General features: G+C 48.2%; 1 protein-coding gene across 3 annotated transcripts in view; it reads left to right on the forward strand.

Annotated features, from left to right (window-relative positions):
• SHANK2 (SH3 and multiple ankyrin repeat domains 2) overlaps window positions 1-18,485 on the forward strand; it is a 694,542-nt gene that overhangs the window by 79,569 nt on the left and 596,488 nt on the right. The window contains exon 3 of one of the 3 annotated variants that reach the window (XM_054524157.1): window positions 1,513-1,633. The exons of the other annotated variants lie outside the window; for them this stretch is intronic. The gene's annotated coding sequence lies outside the window, so the exon portion shown is untranslated. The remainder of the gene's footprint in view (window positions 1-1,512; window positions 1,634-18,485) is intronic. 3 annotated transcript variants of the gene reach the window in all.

Genomic DNA, 18,485 nt, shown 5'->3' on the forward strand with positions numbered 1-18,485 from the left:
AGTCTCGCTCTGTAGAGTCTCGCTCTGTTGCCCAGGCTGGAGTACAATGGTGCGATCTCGGCTCACTGCAACCTCTGCCTCCCGGGTTCAAGCGATTCTCCTGCTTCAGACTCCAGAGTAGCTGGGACTACAGGTGCCCGCCACCAAGCCTGGCTAATTTTTATATTTTTAGTAGAGATGGAGTTTCACCATATTGGCCAGGCTGGTCTCGAACTCCTGACCTTGTGATCCACTCGCCTTGGCCTCCCAAAGTGCTGGGATTACAGGTGTGAGCCACTGCGCCCGGCGGCTGTTTCTTTTAAGTAAATAAAGTAACAAGAGAAAGCACGTGTGGCCCACCGTGGCCCCTGCATTCTTGAGGTTGACGCCTTTCTTGGGCACTCCTTCTCCTTGTGTGAGGTCAGGGAAGGGAGCTGGCAGGACAGTGGCATATTATGAGGGCTTCCCTTGTGCCAGGTGAGAATCATTGTGTTGGAAATCCTAGCAGTTGTTTCCTCCTTTTGGTTACATGGTCAGCGTGCCACAGATGGGGCTGAGTGGTGAAGTCTGCCACCTTGTTCAACCCATGGGCAGCCATGGGGGACAGTCCCATCACCCCACTGCTGCTGCCCCGAGGAGGCCTCCCAGGCCCAGGGTCTCAGGATCAGAGCTTGGCCTTCCCAGGTGTTGTGGACTAGATTGTATCCCCTCAAGATTCCTCCGTGGAAGCTGTGACCCCCATCGCAACTGTCTTTGAGGATGGGGCCTCTAAGGCAGTGATCCTGGTTAAACGAGGCCACAGGGATTAATCTGATTAATCCGATGGGATTAGTGCCCTGAGGGGTGATCTTTGGTGTCCTTTTGACTGGACTAAGGAACACCTGGGAGCCCGGTAAAGTGTTATTGTGGGCGTGTCTGTGTGGGGTTTCTGGAGGGGATTAGCACATAAGTCTGAGGGGACTGGAGGTAGGGATCTGCCCTGGATATGGGTGGGCCCATCCAACATGCTGGGGGTCCAGAGAGAACAATGAAGAGAAGGGGCGAGGGCATGGAGCTGCTGGGCTGGACACACTCATCCTCTCCTGTCTTTGGACAACTCCAAAGCTTTTGGACTTCAGGACTTGACCAGCGGCCAGTAAGATGTAAAAGGTGTCGCCAGTTTTCAACCTTGGCTGGGTCCCTGTTTCACTTGGGGGCATTTCAAGCTGAATGATCCCCAGATCCCCAGGCAGCCCCTTCCCCTCAGGTTCTCTGGCCTTTGGCTTCGGAGTGACTTACACCATCGCCTTCCCCAGTTCTGAGGCTTAGGACCTGGACTGAGTCTCGCTCTCAGCCTCAAGGGACTCCAGCCTGCAGACAACCCATCGCAGGTCTTTTCAGCCTCTGTCATCGCGGGGACTCTGTCAGCCCCCTGACAAGCCCACCCGCATGTGTCTGTAGACATTTCCTGGTGATGCTGTCTCCTTGGAGAATCCGGACCAATACAGTGCACCTAGAAGAAGAGAAAACAGAAGGCTCACTCTCTCCCCGCAGGTGCAAAAAGACAAGGCCGTGCTGAGAGCAGCTAGAAGTTGGCCGTCTACGAGCCAGGAAGAACTCTCACCGGGAGCCGGATTGTCCTGCACCTTGATCTTGGACGCCCAGTCCCCAGAATGTGAGCACATACATTTCTGCTGTCATAGCCCCAGCCGTGGTATTCTGTTATGGCAGCAGAGCTGACTAATGCACCCCCTGCCAGCGACAGCAGGCACCCCGGGAGGACGAGGGCCATCTGACCCTTGTCCTGGGGGAAATAGCTGCTTCCTCCTGGCACCTGGGAGCGTCCCAGCTCCTTGCCTCTTTGGAGACCCCTTTGAGCGTGGGCTCTGCTGTGACCTTGGAGGTCAGGAACAGGCAACACGTGCCTCAGTGCCCACCTCTCGCCAGCCGGTCCCTACTATTTGGGGTCTGGGCAAGGAGCACCAGCAGAAGCCCACGTGACGTGTTTCCTATTTGAAAGTTAGGTACACACCCAGCTAGCACACAGTTAGATCATAGTTTCTTCTGCTTTCACAGACATCCCTTCGTGATGGCAAAATGTAAATCATGTGGGAATTGACTATTTCATGCGATTGAAAGCTGATGATACACCAGACACGGCTGAGTTTAACTGTTCTGTTGCACACTTGGGCATCTCATTGATGCACAGTGACATTTGGATAAGTAATAAATATAAATGTCATTCATTATTATATATGCCAGAAAATATATTTGTCCTGCTTCTATTCAGCAAAATTACCACTACGTTGTTCTAGCCTAGCATTTTGCACAATCAGTGTTCCATTGAGAGTAATATTCTAAATGATTAGAAATTCAATATATTCAATGTATACAAAATTTGGATGTCTATGAAAATGGACTAATACAGAAAAAATTTGGATGTATTTTGATAAAAGTATAAATTGAAATAAATTTAGCATTAAACATTTTTCATGATTCCAAAAATGATATCTACTAAAATATTCCAAATTAACTGCTCAAAGGCAAAAGACAAGTTAAAATTCATGAGTATTATATCTTTTTACAAAAGAGATGGGGTCTTGCTATTATGTCCAGGCTGGAAAGGCTAGTCACAGGTGGGGTCACAGAGCACTGCAGCCTTGAACTCCTGGCCTCAAAATTTTAATCTAAATGATTTCTATAAAATGGAAACATTTTAATTTAGTTTTCTGAAAATTTACTCTCACTAAATATTGTTATGAATATAAAACAAATCACAGTTCTACCGCTGAGATATGCAAAAACCAGTATCTAGTTTTACACACATTCTCCTTTTTTTTGAGATGGAGTCTTATTCTTCCACCCAGGCTGGAGCCGCTGCGGTAGTACGATCTCAGCTCATTGCAACCTCTGCCCCCTGGGTTCAAGCGGTTCTCCTGCCTTAGCCTCCCGAGGAGGTGGGATTATAGGCACCTGCCCGCACACCTGGCTAATTTTTAAATTTTTAGTAGACATGGGGTTTCACCATGTTGACCAGGCTGATCTTGAACTCCTGACCTCAGGTGATCCACCCGCCTCAGCCTCCCAAAGTGGCTAGGATTATAGGCATGAGCCACCACACCCGGCTTGGTTTTATACACATTCTGTGTAGACTTATGTATGTACATATTTTGGAGTCACATGAATTATTTTATATTGTTAAAAAGGAAAACAGGCCTAAAGAATCCTAAGCAAAGCCATCAGACTTCATAAGTGACCTCAGCCTTGCTAGATGTGCAACACCTGAGTGAAACCTAACTTGAGCTATTTCTGATAAATGCCTATATTAAAGAAAAATGAAACACGAGCTTAGCCGATTAGAAGCTGTCAATTAACTTCAACTAGGGACTTTCCAATGGGATAAGCCAGTATGGCGACCATATCATTATAACCAACCAAGTGTCTCCTTTGCCTTGCGTGTGTGTTCACCCCATAAAGCTTTCCCCTTCCACCTCTGGGGTGGAGCCCAAAACTATTAGGTTGCTGCAAAAGTAATTGCAGTTTTTGCCATTTAAAGAAATGGCAAAACCCGCAATTACTTTTGCACCAACCAAATACCTTCAGTTTGGTGTTTCCCGATTTCATAAATCACTGTTTGCTCAAACTAACAATGCATCTTATTGTGCCTCAGTTGATCTTTTATCAGTGTTTTCAAATGGTCCCTAGATGCTACCTGCCACTGTTGTGAATATTGATTACTTTTAGAAGTGTGGGCCGGGCGTGGTGGCTCATGCCTGTAATCTCAGCACTTTGGGAGGCCAAGGCGGGCAGATCACTTGAGGTCAGGAGTTCATAACCAGCCTGGCCAACATGGTGAAATCCTGTCTCTACTAAAAAATACAAAAATTAGCCGGATGTGGTGGCAGGTGCCTGTAATCCCAGCTACTTGGGAGGCTGAGGCAGGAGAATCGCTTGAACCTGGGAGGTGGAGGTTGCAATGAGCCAAGATCATGCCACTGCACTGCAGCCTGGGCGACAAGAGTGAAGCTCCATCTCAAAAAAAAAAGCATGGATTGGAAGGTAAACCAAGAAAAGTCATGTCTTGTAATACCGGAGAGTGCTGCTGCATTGGTGTATGAGAATTCACTGCATTCTTGCTGTCTGGAAAGAAGTAGCTGTTCGGTTAATTCCTTGGCTTGTCCTTACCTAGATCCTTCCAGTGCTCAAATTCTCTTCACACTCAGAGGTCCTGTCTGCCCATCTCTAGCGTCTTTGTGGCACAGCCCACAGACTATCTGCTGCAGACCTTTTGTTCCAGGACGTCTGTGAGAGGGTGAAGCAAGGTGACCCGGTACCTGGACGGCACCTGCTTTGGTGCTTGGCCTGTGTAGTTTTGATCTGTGGAACCCCCAGTCTGTCCTATCATCCCTGCCTTTTTGCCAGGAGCCTCCTTCAAGGGAAGGGCTGACACGAGGCGAGCCATAGTGTGTGTTTGTCGGTGTTGGTCCAGGCCGGGGGACGTGTGGACACTCACATTCATCCGTGCAGCATGCGGGAGGTTGGAGAGTTGTCCTCCACTCACACTCAGCAGAGGATGGAGGAGAAGGCTTCCTGACAGAGTGCTCACGGAGGGTGCTCCCCGGATGTGGTCTGCACCGGGTCCTGAGAAGTTGGTGGGGCTGGACTGTGAGATCAGCTGGGAAGCGTTCCAGGAGGGAGGCCCAAGGATGAGACGTGTCTCTGCTCCTGAGAACGTGACAACGCCACGTAAAAGATGTCGCCAGTTCTCAACCTTGGCTGAGCCCCTGTTTCACTTGTGGGTATTTCAAGTTGAGTGATTCCCAGGTCCCCAGGCAGCCCCTGGCATCCGAATCTCAAGGGCTGAGAAGTTCCCGGGAGGAAGATTTCTGGGATGAATGATCTCACTGTAGGGTTTGACCAGGCTTTGCAGAAGCGAGAACAGCCTTCCCGCCTGGTGTTTGGGCTTCATTCTTCATGCTGTAGGGGCCTTGAGGCTGTGGGGCTGCTGCACAGCATAGCGTCCTAGGAGCAGGATACACTGAGGACAGGCACACACACCTGGGGGCAACTCCCAGGGAAGCCTGCAAGAGATTCTCTCACCATGAGGTTAGCGCGATAGTTTAAAATGCCCCAGATGGGAAAAATATTTCTTCTTAAGAAAACAAGACAAGGCTGGGAGTGGTGGCTCACGCCTGTAATCCCAGCACTTTGGGAGGCCAAGGTGGGTGGATGGCTTGAGATCAGGAGTTCGAGACCAGCCTGACCAATATGGTGAGACCCCCGTTTCTACTAAAAATACAAAATTAGCTGGGTGTGGTGGCACATGCCTGTAATCCCAGCTTCTTGGGAGGCTGAGGCAATAGAATCACTTGAACCCGGGAGGTGGAGGTTGCAGTGAACCGAGATCGCGCCACTGCACTCCAGCCTGGGCAACACAGTGAGACGCTGTCTCAAAAAGAAAAAAAAAAAATGAAGACAAGAAAATTAAAGTTAAGATTGCAAAGGACAGCTGGGTTCCCACAAACATTGGAATAATAGGAATTAAAGGAACCCACCTCCAGGTTAAATACTGTCATTACAGATGATGGCAGGATGGAGTAGCTACAGCCTCACTCATGGTGGAGTCAAGGCCATCCCCAAGCAGGTGACTGGAAAGTGCCCTTCAGACTCAAGGACTTGGTGTCTCTCCTAGGCCCCCGACAGATGCCTGAGGCCGGCTTTTGATGGAATTGGGTACGGCACAGAAAGCTGTCGAGAGTTCTTACCCTTGATTTGAAATCTGTTTAGTGTACAAGCACATCTGTACACTAAATATGTTTAGTAACAGGCACATCTTAGTTTACCAGTGACATTTCATCACTCCATAGAGGTCTCAGAGCTGTGTGATTTTGTTGTGTGATGTTCCCAGTTCCTAGACACAGTAATTTAACTTAGTTTCTGGTAACCCATAGTTTAGAAGGTGCGGCGCTGTCATGAGGCCCCGTTGTGAATTGGAGGTGTCTTACGTGGGTCACCCTGCGGTCAGCCCCTCACTGGGGACACTGGGGCCCGCTGGGTTATTCCGTGGCTGCTCTGGTTTTGGGTCTGGAGCTGGAATAGAACCTGGTCATGCGTCTGTCTTCTCTGCAATGGCCTAGGTTGCTGGGTCTGTTTAATGCCAAAGCCCCTCTGCCTAGACAGATGCTGCTGAGATGCAATGTGCTGTGATATTTAATCTTCAAAGGCCGGTTAATCCCCCAGCCCTCTACTGCCAGGTACTGAGATTTTAAGAACTTGGCTTGTACTTGGGGATGATTTTAGTGGCTAGTCTTGACTGCCACACCTCTCCCTTGCATTCACAACCCAGGAGCCAGAACTCTCCAGATGGACCCAAGCCAACCATGGGGAGGCTGAGGAACAAACGCAGGGCACCTGAAAATTTGGAGACCACTGTCATCTGGGAGGGTTGTATTTTGATTTTATATTTCGTTTTAGATCCTAAGTGCAACAGGTTTGTTAGAGCAGACAGACTACAAACTAGGAACTAGATCAGTGGGAACTCTCTTGTACTATCAGCTCAGTTTCCTATAAACCTAAACCTACTCTAGAAAAGTAAAGCCTATTAATTTAGAAGTGCACAATAAAAAGCATGCATGTATAGATATTTTGCATTCTGCCTTCTGTCCTCCTCCAGCCTCCCTGTTGAAGAGGGTGTGTGATTTGGATGAAAGGATGGGGAGTGAATTGATCTGAATTTCACTCCTGTAAGACTTCACACTGCAATCTTTTGGGGCAGTTTCTACTGAGCTCCTTTTTGCACAAGCAGATTGTCTTTTGAAAATCATCTGGAGAATCTTGAATTTGGATTGAGGGCGAGCTGCCTCTCTTTCTGGCTGTGATGCACCAGGAGCTTATCTTCTAAGGCTCCTTATCTATCAGATAAGGGGAAGTCGCAACACCCTCCTATCACATTCTCCCGGGACTGTCAAGAGATACTAAAATGCAGGCCTAGCTGGTAGGCTGACTTGCAGCAAGCCCTCAAGAAGCATCAGCTCTGCCTCCCGGCAGCAGCACGGCCTGCTGTGTTCTCATCCACTGAGATCCCCTAACAAGCACATCTGTCCGGCTTCCAAAATGAATAGATTTGATTTATCAAGGGCTTGCACTGGAAAGACCATTACAGGTAGACCCTGTGCTACGGTCATCTAATTTCTAAAGTTTTTATTTTTAATGAAAAACATTATAAACATAGAAAAGTAGAAAAACACAATAATGACTCTATACCCACCATCAGAATTAAACATTTTAAGATTTTGCCCTATTTGCATATTTGCATATATATATTTATTTGTTATTAATTTTTTTTGGAGATGGAGTCTCACTCTGTCGCCCAGGCTGGAGTGCAGTGGCACGACCTCGGCTCACTGCAAGCTCCACCTCCCAGGTTCACGCCATTCTCCTGCCTCAGCCTCCCGAGTAGCTGGGAATACAGGCGCCCACCACCATGCCTGGCTAATTTTTTTGTATTTTTAGTAGAGACAGAGTTTCACCATGTTAGCCAGGATGGTCTCGATCTCCTGACCTTGTGATCTGCTCGTCTCGGCCTCCCAAAGTGCTGGGATTACAGGTGTGAGCCACAGTGCCTGGCCTATATATATATATATTTATTTATTTATTTATTTTGAGATAACTCCCACTTGTTCTCATCAGTTTTCCCTGTTTTGAAGCAGTAATCACTGTTTTGAAGTTGGGCTATAGATAGGTAAAGATAGCCATCGCCATCTATATTTTTAATTCGTGTATGAAAGTGTTTAGATAAATGTATCTATTCTTTTGCAATTGACATTTCCCCATTTCACTGTTGCATGCCAATGTATGTTACTTGATTTGTCTTCACTGTTCTATAATTTTACCTGATATTACTATACAATCATTTACTTAGTTTCCTGTTGGTGGCTACTATGGTTTGAACATGTTCCTCAAATTTCATGTGTTGGAAGCTTAATCCCCAAATTCATCTGTTGATTGGAGGTGGGGCCTTTGGGAAGTCATTGGGATTAAATAAGGTCGTCAGCGTGGGGTCCCCATGGTGGGATTTATGGCTTCAATAGAAGTGGAAGAGAGACCAGAGCTGACATGCATGATCTCACCCTCTCGCCATATGATGCCCTTTGCCATGTCATGATGCAGCAAGAAGGTCCTCACCAGATGCTGCACCTTGCTCTTGAGTTTCTCAGCATCCAGAGCTGTAAGAAATACACTTCTTTTCTTTATAAATTACCCAGCCTATGGTATCTTGTTATAGCAACAAAAAGTGGAATAAGACAGTGGCATTTAAGCTGTTTCCAGTTCATTGGTTAATTCACCAAGTGTCCACTGAGATCATGTGATGCTCCAGAACAAAAAGCAGAAAATGCTACAGGGGTGTCTCATTCAGTGTAAGGAGAGGCTGTTGCAATGGCTTAGGGAGCCTCCATACTGTCCACCAGATTTGAGGATGCTGCCCTGCCTGTGGACAGACTATGAAGACATTTCCTCCTGTATATAAGAAAATGCCAATGAAAAATAGTCAACTGTAAAATATTTAAAGAGGTTTATTCTGAGCCAAATGTGAGTGACCAAGGCCCATTTTATAGCCCCAGAGGTCTGAGAACATGTGCCCAAGGTAGTTGGGTTACAGCTTGATTTTATACATTTTAGGGGGTAGAAGTTACAGGCAGACATCAATGAGTACATGTAAGGTGTACATTGGTTCAGTCCAAAAAGGTGGGACAACACAAAGTGGACTCAGGGGAGGATTTCCAGGTCATAGGTAGATTCAGAGATTTTCTGATTGGCCATTGGTTGAAAGAGTTGTTATTATGTAAAGACCTGGAATCAATAGAAAGGAATGTCTGGGTTAAGATAAGGGGTTGTGGAGACCAAGGTTCTTATTATGTGGAAGAAGCTTCCAGGTAGCAGACTCAGGGAGAATAGAGGGTAAATGTCTTTTAACAGATCTAAAAAGATGCCAGGCTCTTAGTTAATCTCTCCTGGATCAGAAAGAGACCTGGAAAGGGAAGGGGATTCTCTATAGAGTGTAAATTTTCCCCACAAGAGACAGCGTTGCAGGGCCATTTCAAAATATGTCAAAGAAATATATTTTGGTAAAAAAATACGTTGTTTTCTTTCAGGACCTGCTGTCTATCATGTGATGCTATACTAGAGTCAGGTTGGAATTTGGTATCGTATTGCTACAAAGAGTCTACTTTGTCCATCTTGAGATCTCTTGTTTTAATGTTAATGCTGGTCAGTTGTGCCTGAATTCCAAAGGGAGGCAGATATAATGAGGCATGTTCAATCCTCACTTTCCATCATACCTTGAACTAGTTTTTCAGTTTTACTTTGGAATGCCCTTGGCCAAGAGCGGCTGGGGGATCCATTCAATTGGTGCTGGACTTAGAATTTTATTTCTGCTCAACAAAAGTTAACTTCTTAAAGAAGGCTGTCTGCAAACTTAAGTTTTCAGTTTTGAAGCAACTGGTTTCTATTGGAAGCCATCTTCTTTGGAGACAGACCTGTCTCAGGGGGCTCAGCAGGCCAGGGATGAAGGCTGCCAACATGGACTGTCATTTAAGGCATCATTGCTGGAGCTGAAATAACACAGCAGGGATTTTCCTGGTTTCTGCAGGGCTCTGGGGACAAAATGGCATACGTTGGAGTGGCCTCCTCAACTTTTTCCCCATCAACTCTGTTATGTTTTACACATGATTTTGTAGAAGGTGGGTGTCTTGGGCAGCTCAGGCTGTAGCAGGATAGATAGGATGACTTAGCAGAAATTTATTTTCTCACCTTTCTGGAGGCTGGACATCTGAGATCAAGGAGCTGGCTGATTCAGCTCCCAGTGAGGGACTGCTTCCTGGCTTGCAGAGGGTTACCTTCCGACTGTGTCCTCACATGGTTGGTTGCATGTGATGGGAATGCATGACCACATGTGAACACGCATGCTGGCTCTCTGATGTTTCTTCCTTTCCTTATAGGGACGCTAGTCCTATGGGATCAGGACCCCACCCTTGTAATCTCACAACCTGAATTACCTCTTAAAGGTCCTACCTCCAGCTACCATCACACTGGGAGTTAGGGCCTTAGCATATGAATTTTAGAGGGAGACAGTTCAGTTCATAGCAGTGAGAATTTGAGGGCTGCTTTAAGAGGGGATGACAGAGTCCCCAGGAGCCTCCGGAACAGTCCCAATTTGCATTCCCTTCCCCATCCTGGGACTGCATTTTCACTGTGGGCTTTGGCATTGCTTGTTTTCCTGGTACCTTTGGGATGTGTTCTCCCATGCCAACTAGCCCTTCAGGTGTCTCCTGCGATGGACTGTACCTGTTTGCATCTGGAATTGTTTCTTTTTTTCCCTGTAGGAATTCTTCCCACATTTTCCACAGCGCTCTGTTCTATGTTGTAAAGGTCGCTTTCAGGTGTCTTCTTTTTTTTTTTTTTTTTTTTTCCTGTCACCCAGGCTGGAGTGCAATGGCATGATCTAGGCTCACTGCAACTTTCACCTCCTGGGTTCATGCGATTCTCCTGCCTCAGCCTCCCAAGTAGCCAGGACTACAGGTGTGCACCACCACGCCCAGCTAATTTTTTTGTATTTTCAGTAGAGACAGGGTTTTGCCATGTTGGCCAGGCTGGTCTTGAACTCCTGACCTCAAGTGATCCACCCACCTCAGCCTCCCAAAGTGTTGGGATTACGGACATGAGCCACCATGCCCGGCCTGAGGTGTCTTCTTGCTGTTGTGTCTGATGGAAGTCTTAACTTTTACATTGTCTAATTTGTCTGTCCCTTCATGCCTTGTACCCGATGCCTTGCAGAAAGAAACACTTTTTTCTCTCCTTGTTTTATTCAGCAAATAACAATTGAACATATCTGTGGCTGGCTAATTAATGGCCCCCAAAGATATTCAGGTCCTAGTCTCTGGTACCTCTGAATATGTGACCTCATACAGTAAAAGGAGCTTTGCAGATGTGATGAAGTTAAGGATCTTGAGATGGGAGGAATTAGCTTGGGTTATCCAGGTGGGCCCTGAATGTCATCACAGGGGTCATTATTTTTAAGGGAGATTTGGCTGCAGAAGAGGAGACAGTGATGTGAAGATGGAAGCCGAGCTGGGAGTGACCCACTTTGAAATTGGAGGAAGGGGCCATGAGTGGCAGAGTACAGGTCACCACTAACATCCGAGAAAGGGAAGGAAGTGGACTGTTCCCCAGAATCTTGAGAAGGAGCCAGCTCTGACAACACCTTGGCTTTAGCCCGGTGAAACTCATTTAGGACTTCTGACCTCAGCATGATGAGAGTACATTGCCGCACATTTCTGTTGCTCTAACCCACTAAGTCTGTGTTATCTTCTTACACAGCAACAAAGCAGCATTTATTGAGCAGCCAGAATCCCGTCTTAGGGACCTTACATGAAGGCATTGCCTCTTACTTTTTCTTCTAGAGGTTTGTTGTGTTGCTTTTCACGTGACAGTAGTCAGTGCATCTGGAATGGATTTGTGTGTCTGGAATGGCGTGGGGCTGTCTTTCTCATCTTTTCCGTGTGAATACCTGCTAGTGTCAGCCTCATAGGTTTATTAATTCTTCCCTTTCCCCTGACACATATGGGAGTCTGATATTTACAAGCCCAGCCTAAGGTTCTGTGCTTTTTAAATCCATCTATTTGTCTTTGTCTAATACCATACTGTTTTCATACTGTAACTTTTTCTGGTAAGCCTCGGCATCTGGTAGAATGAGTCTCCTCTTAGTATCCAGAGTTATCTTGGTTTTATCTGGCTCTCTGTCTTCTTTGAGCTTTAAGATCAGAGTGTTAAGTTCTATGAACAGTCCTATCAGGGTTTTATTAGAAGTTACATCAAGTTTATATTTTGTGGAGAATTTTCATCTTGAAGATATTAAAGCCTAATGTCCATGATCATTGTATAGCTCTTCATTTATTTGGATCTACCTTCATTTCTTTCTTTATTTCAAAGAGATAATGCTATGTAGTATTACTTTTCTCCATAAAGGTCTCACACATATTGTGTTAGATTTTTTTTAGTTGACTTTGGTTATTGTTGGTGGTATTATAGTGTTTTTTGAATGTTTTTCAATTGTTTAATGTGACAATTTGGTTAACTTTTGTATATTCTTATCTGGCATTTTGCTGAACTTTTTTTTTTTTTTAACTAGTTTTATAGTTACACATTATTTAATTTGTCCCTAGATTTTCTTGGATTTTCTATTCACAGAAGCATATTATCTTAAAATAATGATTTCCCTGCTTTTAGTCCGTAAACAATGCATTCGGTTATCTGTTTGCTTACTTATTTTTGATGTTTGCTACAGGATTTGGGTAGATGCTCTGCTCGAGTTCGGGAAATTCTCTTCTTTTCCCAGTTTTCCAAGAGTTTGATCATGACTGGGGGTGGTTTGTGTCCCCCCAGGCTGTCCATGGCTCTTGTTCCTGCTGGACACAGGGCCTTGTTGGACCCACGCTTAAGAGCTGCGCACAGGGGCAGTGTCCCAGGAGGGGCTTGTTGACCTGTTGTCTTGATTGGTTTCCTTCTTTGTAGGTTGTCTCCCAGGAAGCCTTTTACCTTGGGCAAGTTGCTCCCTTCCTGGTCACAGTGAATGGTTTCTGCAGAACTGTGAGATGGGTAGGCCAGCGTATCACAAACAAGCTAAGAGTGGGTTCATGCTAGCTGGCCAGAACCCCTTGAATTCTGCTGTAAAAAAAACTGAAATGGAAACCTGTCCTAAAATGAAGACTTCTTTATAAATCATGTGCTCTTTACAGCAGCCTGGACAGAAACCCACTGAGGCCCAATTAGAAAGCCAGACAGACTCTTCTCTCTGGCTTTTCTAGCAGAAGCTGAGAGACTGTTGGAGGCTGTGTTGAGTCTGGCCAAAGAAAGACGGTGCAGACCACATTAGTGGTGTGGTTACTGGTGCCACCGAGAAAACGGCACACTCCCACATGAATGCTGAGGCATGGAAGAGAGATAGACTTATCTAATGAATGTACCATCTCACCAGTCCTTCTCAAGAACTGGACACCCCAATGTCTTAATAGAACACACCAGTGAGGCATTGCAATTCATCTAAGAGAGTGCTCTTAAGTGACGTATCATTTTAATTCGGGCATCTAATTTATTAGTAGCTTGTTTTCTGATTTGGGGATATTGGTTTTGGCATTAAGAGGAAGGTGTGAAGTAGCCGTTATATCCCTAGAGCCCCTTTCTTTTAGATAGAGAACCATTGCAGAGTTCCTGCTGTCAGTGTCTTTCTGTATATATATATTTATTATACTTTAAGTTCTAGGGTACATGTGCACAACATGCAGGTTTGTTACATATGTATGCATGTGCCATGTTGGTATGCTGCACCCATTAACTCGTCATTTACATTAGGTATATCTCCTAATGCTATCCCTCTTTCAGGCGATAATACTTGGCAGGGTGCTGGCCTCAGTGGGCCATGCATTGTAGGTATTTGATTGGCTTTTGCTTCTAAGATCTTGAGTCTAGCAAGGAACGGCCCATGGGCAATTCAGACCACAGCTTCTCTTCCTGTTGTGGGAGATTGTTTATGAGCCCCAGGGGAAAAGCATGTCTGGGGCAGGTGCCCTTGGGAAATGCTGCCCTTACCCCTCTCTCTGAGACACTGCCATATAAAGCCCTCTTAAAAATTCAGCAGCAAAGTGACCTGTGTGTTTTTGTTCTATCCAGTTACGTTTCACAAATGTATGTGTCCAGAGGAGGGTTGGAGGGCGTGTGTGTAATGGAATTAGTTCTCAGAGCTGGAGTCAGGAGGTGCAGCTTAGGAAGGAATTAGATGTGGAATTAGGCGTGGACTCCAGGCCCTCCGAGGTGAGAGGAAGGGGAGCTTGTGTACCGTAGGCAGTTGGTTCTGACCTGGGGTAGAGCGAGTCTGAAAGGGAAGGATTTGGCTGAACGGGGAGAGAAACTCAGGGTAGGAGACGGTGACACCAGTGGAGGGTGGAAACTCAGAGGCAGGATCCCATTTCCTGAGTTCATCCAGAGATGCCAGCAGGGCTGGTAACAGAGTGTTTGTCTGATGGTGATTAGGGAAATCCCAGGAAACCTGGATAGATGGAGGTTCTTTTCAGAAATCTGTTCCATGCATCTGTTTCACAAGCCTGTCAGGAGGGTCCTGGGGACTGAAGGAGTCAGCTCAGGCTGCCATCACAGAGCACCACAGACCCGGCAGCCTAGACAACAGACATTGATGGTCTCACAGTCCTGGAGGCTGTTTGTCCGAGATGAAGGTGTGGCATGGCTGGGTCCTCCTGAGGTCTCGCTCCCTGGCGTGCGCGTGGCTGCCTTCTTGCTGCGTCTTCCCGTGATCATCCCTCTGTGCACATGCACCCCCGGGTGCCCCTTGTGTGCCCAGAGTTCCTCTTCTGATAAGGACACCAGCCTTGCGTTAGGGCCCACCTGTAAGACCTTGTGGAACCTTAACTACCTTTTTAAAGGCCCTGTCTCCAATACTATCACTTTCCCAGGCCCCGGGGATTCGGACTTCCACATACAGATTTGAGCAGGGGACACAGTTCAGCTCACAGTGGGTCTAATGCCATGCTGGTGCCTGGGGGCTACGTGGCAGAAGGCACAACCCTGACATGGGGTTGCCACGTGGTTTCGTGTGGCCATGGCCGTAGTCACTCTACTTGGGATGGGTGGGATGGGCCACCTCTCTGGGGGGCTTTGAGGGGTAGTGGGGCAGGGCGGGATTGGGGGACAGCTTCTAGGCAAGGCTGCTGGAAGAAGTGGTGCTAGACTGAATCCCGGCATTGATGTGGTCGGATCCCCAGACCTCCCCGCCAGGTTCTGCTTCAGTTACTGGGGGCTGGTGGCTTCTCCATGTTGAGGGTGTGGCTGGGGGCATGGGAGGGGCAGGTCCATCCCTCCTCTGGGAGCATGGGCAGGGGTAGGTCCACCCCTCTGGGAGTGTGGGCGGGGGTAGGTCCACCCCTCCGGGAGCGTGGGCGGGGGTAGGTCCACCCCTCCGGGAGTGTGGGCGGGGGTAGGTCCACCCCTCTGGAAGCGTGGGTGGGGGGTAGGTCCACCCCCCCTCCTCTGGGAGCGTGGGCTGGGGTAGGTCCACCCTTCCTCTGGGAGCGTGGGCTAGGTAGGTCCACCCCTCTGGGAGCGTGGGCTGGGGTAGGTCCATCCCTCCTCTGGGAGCGTGGGCTGGGTAGGTCCACCCCTCTGTGAATGTGGGTGGAATAGGTCCACCCCTCTGGGAGCGTGGGCTGGGGTAGGTCCACCCCTCTGGGAGCGTGGGCTGGGGTAGGTCCACCCCTCTGGGAGTGTGGGCGGGGTAGGTCCACCCCTCTGGGAGCGTGGGTGGGGTAGGTTCACTCCTCCAGTATTTGGGGCACTGTGTCAGAAGGTCTGCTTTTGCAGAAACTTCCAGAGCAGTCCACCCACTTGGCCAGGGCCCCCATGTGTTGTGTTCTAGTTCCTTCTCAGCTGATGTGTTTTGCAGGTGCGGGGAGGAGAACAGTGGGTTAAATGACCAGAAGGAAGCTGGCATGCCTTTCTCTCCTCTGCCCGGCTGGCCTCCGCTTCCCTCATACCCAGCTGGCCTCCCCTTCCCTCACACCTGGCCAACTCTGGACTGGCTGGCAGCCCACCCTTCCCCGAAGCCCACCCCCTCGCACTTGCTCTCAGCCCTATGTCTATGTCAGCTCTTAGAAAGGCAATTTTCTAACATTGCGATGGAACCTGGATTCCTTGAATATTCTATTCCAGTTCCACAGGTTCCCATGGAGTGCTGTCAGTCCTGCAGCCGTTTGACCCCGAGTTTAAATGTCTGTATAAGGCAGCCTCGGGGTTCTCCCTGCCTTGAGGACGAGCGCATTTTACGCACAGGAATGCAAAAAATAAATGAAATGTTTAGTCACAAAATCTCGGTTTCCATGTTTTTCACATACAGGGTGTCTCTCAGAGATTGCATATCAATAAAAACCTTCTTTTCTTTTGGTGAAAAAGTATCTTAAATCAGAGTTCAGCTGAGGAAACTCTTGCACTTTTTTTGTTGTTGTTGTCGTTATTTTTTGAGACAGAGTCTCTGTTGCCCAGGGTGGAGTGCAGTGGTACGATCTCGGATCACTACAAACTCCGCCTCTCAGGTTCAAACGATTCTCCTGCCTCAGCCTACCAAGTAGCTGGGATTACAGGCGTCCACCACCACACCCAGCTAATTTTTGTATTTTTAGTAGAGATGGGGTTTTACCATGTTGACCAGGCTGGTCTCGAACTCCTGACTGACCTCAGGTGATCCACCCGCCTTGGCCTCTCAAAGTGCGGGGATTACAGGCGTGAGCCTCTGTGCCTGGCTGAACTCTTGCACTTTTAAAGGTGTTTACGAAGGTTTTGCAACTCTAACCTTGACAAAGTCAGCTCTGGCCGTGAGGTTGTTTGTTTTTATTATGTATCTTCTCTCCCAGGTCAGCTTTCATATTTTCACAGTGGCTGAAATAATTAGTGGAAAAGTCTGTCTACCTTTTCATCAGAGGTATTGGAGGACGAATGAGCCAGTTGAGGATTTTAGGTTTTCTTGGAGCAAGTTAGCAGCAAAGTGCTAAGTTTTTGTTGAACTTGCTTTGACTGTGGTGATTTTCTTTTCTCCTCATTAGTAGCTACCGTAGGAGGGCCAAGGAGAGAAACACACACTAAGAGTCATTGAAGTTCATACACCTGGGGTTTTATAGCCTCTCCCCCCAACCCGCCCGAGAGATTAGTTACACAGAAAACGGTTGGCCGGGGTGGTGAGTAACCGTCCCCTCCTCTGACCTGGCACTGGCTTTTCCTGGGGAAGCCAGGATTTCAGATTGCGTCTTCGGCTTTGCTTTCATTCTCTCTGCGGAGCCTCCCGGTGTGCTGATCCTCACAGGGTTAGAGAACTCAGCCCAGCCCCCGTGGCTCTCCCATGGTGTTGCCAGATAAAATGCAGCGCACCCAGTTCTGCCTGAATTTCAGATGAACAGCAGAGAGTTTTTTAGTATAAGGATGTCCCATGCGATTATTTGGGACATGCAGTAAAGTGTCTTTGTTGTTTGTCTGAAGTGCAGATGGGACTTGCGCCGTCTGCCTTGCCCAGTGGCTCTCCCCGGGAGTTAATAATTAAATGTTTTCCCAGGCAGTGATCAGGTGTCTGCTGTTCCCAGGGAGCTGCTGATCAGGTTACTCAAGCCCCTTACAAAGGTCAAGACCCTCCTGGTCAGATCTCTGCCCATGAGCTCCCAGGACGGTTCTGGAAAGAGCCCAGGTGGTGTGACCCAGCCTTCTCCTCCTCTCTGCTCACCTGCTTCTGCACAAAATCCCGGTTCCTCTTCAGACCCAGCACTGGGGCCCTTCTGTACCATGATTTGGGAGCAGATGTGCCTGTTTGTGACCATCACCCCCGGAGCCGGTACCAAGGGGACACAGGGGTCCTAGGGGGTGAAGATGTCTGCCGGCAGCAGTAGGGGCTGTGGCCCCAGGAGCCCCTCCTTGCTGTCCTTCCTGCTGTGGGCCGTTGGTTTTGTTCCTGGACTCAGGTCCAGCTGTAGATGTGTACTATGTGGTCTGCAAAGTAATCCGTTAAAAACAGTGAATTTCCGGCCAGGCACGGTGGCTCATGCCTGTAATCCTAGCACTTTGGGAGGTGGAGGCAGGTGGGTCACTTTGAGGTCAGGAGTTTGAGACCAGCCTGGCCAACATGGTGAAAACCGGTCTCTACTAAAAATACAAAAAATTAGCCAGGCGTGGTGGCAGGTATCTGTAATCCCAGCTAATTGAGAGGCTGAGGCGGGAGAATGGCTTGAACCTGGGAGGCGGAGGTTGCAGTGAGCTGAGATTGCACCACTGCACTCTGGCCTGGGCGACAGAGTGAGACTCCGTCTCAATAAAAAACAAAGTGAATTTCCAACGTGTATAAATTTCATGTTTTTTTGGTCAAATCTGACATATCTAAAATATATCTGCAGGCCTGGCAACACCAGACCTGCGTTCCTACCTACCAGCCGTGGCCAGAGTGGGAATGCTGCTGCCTGGCTGATTTGGGGACCACGTTCTGCCAGCATCGCCCCCTTCGTACCCCCCTGACTGCTCTTGTGGGCATCTGCGATTGGGAGCCCTGGCCTCCCACCCAGCGTGTGTTCACTGGGTGCCCACTGTCCACTGAGGAGGGCTTCCTACACATGCACCCCTGGAAGCAGCTTGGAGCCTGGACGGTCTCTCGCCTGCTCTTGCCAGTCAGAGGTTATCTGACCTGAGCAGGGACAGAACCAGTGTGGGCCATGTCTGCTCTGTGCCAGGGCTCTGAGCTCCGGGCTCCCCCGGCCCCCCGTTTTTCAGATGTTGACGCTGAGGCTGGCCCCGCTACCACACTAGGCTTCTTTCTGCATTAATGGGTGACGTGAGCTCTGAGTAGCTTTGTCTCCACTTAAGAAGGGCTCCTTCCTTTCACCCTCATGCTTGCGCTGCTTTCCAACCCAGCAGGGCCCAGGAGAGTGAGGACG

The sequence above is a fragment of the Pongo abelii genome, chromosome 9, assembly GCF_028885655.2.
Source record: "Pongo abelii isolate AG06213 chromosome 9, NHGRI_mPonAbe1-v2.0_pri, whole genome shotgun sequence".
Taxonomy (NCBI): Eukaryota; Metazoa; Chordata; class Mammalia; order Primates; family Hominidae; genus Pongo; species Pongo abelii.